The 6,000-nt window shown below is 37.4% G+C and overlaps 1 protein-coding gene across 1 annotated transcript in view; it reads right to left on the bottom strand.

Annotated features, from left to right (window-relative positions):
* The window catches only part of lrba (LPS-responsive vesicle trafficking, beach and anchor containing), a 336,519-nt gene that overhangs the window by 147,728 nt on the left and 182,791 nt on the right, over positions 1-6,000 (bottom strand). The window lies entirely within an intron of this gene.

The following is a 6,000-nucleotide window of genomic DNA, read 5'->3' as shown; positions in this document are numbered from 1 at the left end:
TTTGTGGGCACTGTGTTCATTTTGTATGGTTTTGGCAGACGCCGACACCACATGTTCACCTGCGCCACCAGACGAAAGGGTGGTAATGGATGGACAGGTGGATGTAGCTGTCTGTCGATCTGAGATCCAATCAAAAAGAGAATAATAAAGAAGGGCCGAGGACTGCACAAAGCAGGACGTCCCAGGTCGGCAAGTGGAGAACGTGTGTGTGTGTACATATGTGTCTTTTCCTTTGTTTGCTGGTGTGCAAACCCCTGTGGACCCCTCTGACAATACATCCGCAAGCATAAGAGGGCCGGAGCACGTGTGGAATGAAAGAAAGAGAAAAAAAATCAACTAGCACCTCGACTCTCCAGAGGAGGGGGCTGCTGTAAGCTGGATATTAAGACACAAATTGCATTCAGGCAGGTCAGTAGGTGTCAGATGATATTAGATGCCTGCCATGAGGAAACAACAACTCCCATCAGCCAGGGAGGAAAATAATATTTTCATTTTCAGCCTTTTATTGAATGGAAACTTTGGGGAATACGTCTTTATGGGGGGAGCTGGTGGGCTTGCAAATTTAACACTCCCAACAAAAGGGTGTAATCATGGAAGCCGGATGCCCTTTGAGGGATCTGATTTCATTTTCATGAAGGTGAAAAAAGAGATTTTGCTCTATATTTGTGTTTGTGTGTGTTATCACTCAACACTTAATTGTAGTTGTTTTCGTTTGTTATCTAAAGCAGTTTAAGTGTCGCTTTGTCATTTCTAATGGTTTTACAGCAAAACCAACACAAACAAGTGCACCAGTCCCACCTAATGTACCTTTCACTGATAACATGTACCACACTTTTACCTACCATTAGTTTTAAAAATAGCAACATATTAATCAGAAATTATCACTAAAATTATCACAAAAAATTGACAATTCATCTGATTCGCTGTTTTTTCAACCCCTGTGGAGTCTGCTGACATTGGCTTAGCTTAGCACCCTCTTACATATTTACTACGCCTCTTACATTTTTACTACGCTCGCTAGTATGGTAAATCTTAACTGCTGTATTCTGCTGTTTATGATTTTTCTGTGTTTTTCCTGCATCTATAGACCAATTTCGTGTTTGCAAACAGCTATGACGTTTTTTGTGGACGGAGCCAAACTGGTTGCAGAAAGTGACTGCTCCGCAGTAGGGTTGTGAAGTGTTTTAGCATTAAACCGTGTTTTTTATGGATCCGGTGTTCTGTCGAAGTCTGATTCCTTTATGTTTCCCTTTAGTGCAATGTTTCTTATAGCGTTTTAATCACATTACGTTTATTTTTTTAGATAGATAAAAAGTTAAAAGGCTTGGCTACTGATATGCATGTATGTAATGTATATGTATTGTTCTTTTTTGCTAAATCAATTATTTTTACAGTCTGAATCGCTAAAGTACATATAAAAGCAATACTATCATGTATTATATATAATAGCATTTATTAAATATTTCATAATTTTCCTGTTTTCTATTATTTCTTCCTTATATTTATACGTGTTTGTTCTAAAACTATTATAAAAGTATTATGTTTAAACATACATTAAAAAGGCCTGTTTATATATTAATAACACTTTACATCATGTGTGTGTGTGTGTGTGTGCTATATTTATATATTTATTAAGTATGTAAACATAATAATTTTAGAACAAACAGGAAGAAGACATAAGCTAAGATATAAGGAAATAAAAAGAAATAATAGAAAACGCAAATATTATGAAATATAAAAAAATTGTGATGTTATTGCTTTTTCAGTATAAAAAAACATTTAATCTGAATAAATTATAATTGTAACATGATAAAAATGCTACAAGAAACACATGGAGGGAACAGACTTCGACAGAACACCGGACATCTTCTCTACTTATTTTCTATTCTAATTATTAAAAGATTTCCAGATGAATTCCTCGCTCCATTCTGTCCGTTTAAGGGCGTATTGTAATCATAAACACCTACGTTTATCTTCAAATGATGTCTTTGACGATGGTATTCTATAAAAATGAAAGCCATCTTCTTTGGCATTCATATTCTGACACTTAACAGCACAAAAGGACATTTTTTAGTGAGTTATCTTGCTCTTTTCACTCGTGTATAATTCATTTCCACTGTTTTTCTGCAACCGCATTGCGCGCGCAGCTTGAGGTGACGTAACTGTGACGTCTACTCTAAATTGGTCTATTAATGTAAATCTGCGTTGAAACAATAAAACAATTGTAAAAAGTGCTATATAAATAAAATTGAATTGAATTATCAATCACCTAACACGTACTATTGACAATACATAAATAACTCCTACGGATAAAAAATATATTATCCTGAAGTATAATGTATAAAATGTTTTTTCTTAAAATATATAAACATACACTATATCAAATGAAAGAACAGATCAGATCGTATGCAGAGTGATCCTCAAAACTTAATTGGACATAAGCTGTTTGCCCTAGGGAGATACTTTCTGGTTTTTTATAAGTTGCAGAAGAGAGGTATCCTGGTGGATAATAGCGGTAATGCGGAAAGCCAGAAATACTCGTCATTGGCAGGGAAGCGGTTTCTCTTAATTGACGAGTTAACTCGTCAATGGCGGGGAAAGAGTTAAAAGCTATGTTCTGAGAGAGAAGAATAGTTTTTTTACACCGTCGACAAACTTTCTTCCTTGTTTTTTATTATTAATTATTAGGTTTTAATATTCATATTTTCTATATCAGAACCAATATGTCAATCACCAAAATTAAAGAATTATCTAAATGTACTGAAAAACTGTGGGATGATGATATCTGACACATCTTAATAATTTTAGGTACATCCTATTAGTAGAAAGCCGAAGAAAAACAATCAGGCATTTTCATATAAGTTTTTCAAGTCAATGAATGGAGCTTAATTGAATGAATGTGTTGATAGTATGCATTACGTTTTTATCTGATGGCGCTAAAGTGCTGGGATACAAAAAGAAAAACAAACATTTTGTGAGAAAATAAAAGCAGCAGATGGTTGCACCAAAACAGATCCAGGCACATTTAAAAGATTAATCCAAAATAATTTCTTTGTACACAAGTTCTGTAGCCTGTTTTCTTCCATGTCTGAACAATCAGTGCTTTACAAACCATCTGATATAACTAAGTAGACACGTGCAGCTGCGAGTTATGTTGAGCGTGTTTGTGTGTTTCCCCTCTTGTATTTCCAGATGTTGTTCTCTCTTCTGTAGTTACCGATCTCCAGTTCTCCTACATTTCTGCCCGTGACCTTCTGGGTAATTGAGCAGAAGTATTGATGTAACGGCATGGTCTGATTGTGATTTATTAAACACGCTCTGAGGCTGTGCCAGCGTCACCATGCGCCCATCGCATGTTATTACAGAAGTCATCAATAGCCCTGCTGCATAAAGGCCAGTAATGGGGAGAGAGCCAAGAGAGCTCTGCCATTATATGACTTCTGAATACTGAGAGAAAAGAACAGAGAGAGAGAGAGAGAGAGAGAGAGAGAGAGAGAGAAAGAGAGAGAGAAAGAGAGGTCTCCAAGCCTCTAGAGAATGCGTTTCTTTACAACTAACGCAGAGAGATTGAACAACAAAGCCAAAATGAGTTTCTTTGGGCAGCAAACTGTACTAGAGGAAACCAGTGCATGACGGCATCATTAAAGAATATTTCTGCCTGTTTACAGGAATAAATACCGCTCCTTATGTTTCCTTCAGTAATGGCTAGGTAACGTTCACTGGCTTTCATCCCATTCCAACAGCAATGCATCACGTATGGAAACCGAAGCAATAAGACATAACCCAGGCTCAGGACCATGACTGTAGGACTCCATTAGAGCCCGTAATGGGCAGGAATGTAGGTTTTGCCTATCGTGAGAGACGTAACTAATAAATGCTTTAATGATTATAGATGGTTTGGTATAAAGTACAGGAGGTTTTAATGCAGGTGTACTGTGAGCTGAACTATGCTTAGAAATGACGGTTTCTCTTGTAGTTAGTGCTGGCTTAGTCTCGACATCCGACAGCACAATCATCGATGGTCTGATGTATGTAGTACATATAAAGCATTCTGACTGGTTTGTTTGACGCAACTTCTGGGATTAAGGGCTCACAGCGTTTAAGGCATATTTCTACAAACAGAACTGTATGTACTGTTGCGGTTTCTGAGTTTTGTCCAAAAATAACCAGTACTTACAACGTTTGGACAGACAAAAATATAGTGTAGTAACATTTACATTTAGGCATTTAGCAGTCGCTTTTATCCAAAGCGCCTTACAAAGATAAGGGCATCTATAAGTAACAGCATCCATATAGTATTTTTTATGATTTAAGTCAAACATTGTAGATAATAATGTGAAATAACCATATCTGTGAAATCCAGACTAAGTCTCAATCTAAATAGGAAATTTGGAGAATCAGTTTCATTTTAAATCATTGATTTCACTTTAGTTTCGATCTTTGACATGGCCTTAAGGGCGATTTATAGTCGTGCTTAGGTCCTACGGCTTAGCCGCGACGGCGTAGGTTCCGCGTCGGTTTTCATTTATACTTTTGCGTCGACGTGCAAACACACGCGAAACCGCTGGTTGGCAGTAATCACGCGTGTAACCACAGTAGCAGCAGAAGTCGTCACAGAAGAAGCAGCTAAGCAAGTTAACCCACAAACGAAGAAGAAATAGCAACTTGTTGTGTATAATTTGAGAAGACCAGCAATGATGGAAGTAAATAAAAAACGACTTATGTTGCAGTTTGAGTTAAATCACTCCTCAACTTGGCTCATCTTTGTTTTCACCGTCTCAAACGGAAATACCTATGACGCAGTTTTTTTAACCTGACGGGAGGGGTTCTGGTGAAAAAAATCACAGCGCTTGCAGTCCGCGTAGAGCCGACGCGCTGTTAGAAATTTTGTGAGGTGCGCGTCAGGCTACGCAGAGCTACGCACGACTATAAATCGCCCTTTACGCAACCAATATTTAATATTTAAAGTTATATTTTCACAGAATGTTCTTTACATTATGTAGGATGATTTTGTGTAGAAAACACTAAATCACAAAGAATGACTTTAATCAAGATAACAAAGAGTAAGACTTAGAATATACTTTGGTTTGCCTTGGGCTAGGGTTGCGCTGATTGACGGCAGTACCTCTATCAATGACAGACGGATATATCGCTGATAGTATTCATGACGATAGTTGACTTGTTTCTCCGTAAATGTTTGCATGCTTTTTCCTCACGTAAAAGAGCATTTGGGCTTTTCCTTGCACCTGATCTTGTAATGCGCATGGCTCAGACTAGAAAGGTTGTTATGCGCACAGGGGTTTAAAACCAGTGAGTTGTTCCCGTTCCCAGGCACGCAAGTCATTTATAGCACAACCAGGCATTAACTCTTTTCCCGCCATTGACGAGTTAAGAATAAATGCTTTTCTGCTAATGACGAATTTTTCCGGCAATTCGTATTTCTGCTATTATCCACCAGGTGGCCAACTCATAAAACCCGGAAGTATTTTCTTAAGGCAACCAGATCAAACTCCTTGTATGTTTTGAGGATTGCTCTGAATCTGATCTATATTAAACAAAATTTAATTATCTCAGCTTTTGCTCAAAATTCGTCATTTTGAAGAAACCTACCCAAAATTGAGAGGTGATAAAGTAGGATGAAACATTTTTTTTTTTTTGAAAGCAAAGGGTCTGTTCTTTCATTTGATATATTGTTTGTTTATATATTTAAAGAAGAACATTTTCTGGAAGGCATTAAACTTTTGTGAAAATGTGAAAAAATGCTGGCGCTGGCTGGCAACTTTTTATAAAACGTTGGCAGGGAAAGAGTTGCTTGACATGCTTGGTTTAATGGCATCATGTTTAAGAAGGTTGCAGGATGATGATAGGACGATCTACTATACAGAATATAACCAACACTACACCTTGGGCCCTTCCTTGCATCAGAGTTAGGGTAGATAGATTGCTTTGTTCCGAAATCGGGGGTTAAATGGCTACAATGTTGCAATTTCATCTTGGTTC

Source organism: Paramisgurnus dabryanus, chromosome 4 (genome assembly GCF_030506205.2).
Source record: "Paramisgurnus dabryanus chromosome 4, PD_genome_1.1, whole genome shotgun sequence".
Taxonomy (NCBI): Eukaryota; Metazoa; Chordata; class Actinopteri; order Cypriniformes; family Cobitidae; genus Paramisgurnus; species Paramisgurnus dabryanus.
This window is presented reverse-complemented; position numbering and strand designations above follow the sequence as displayed.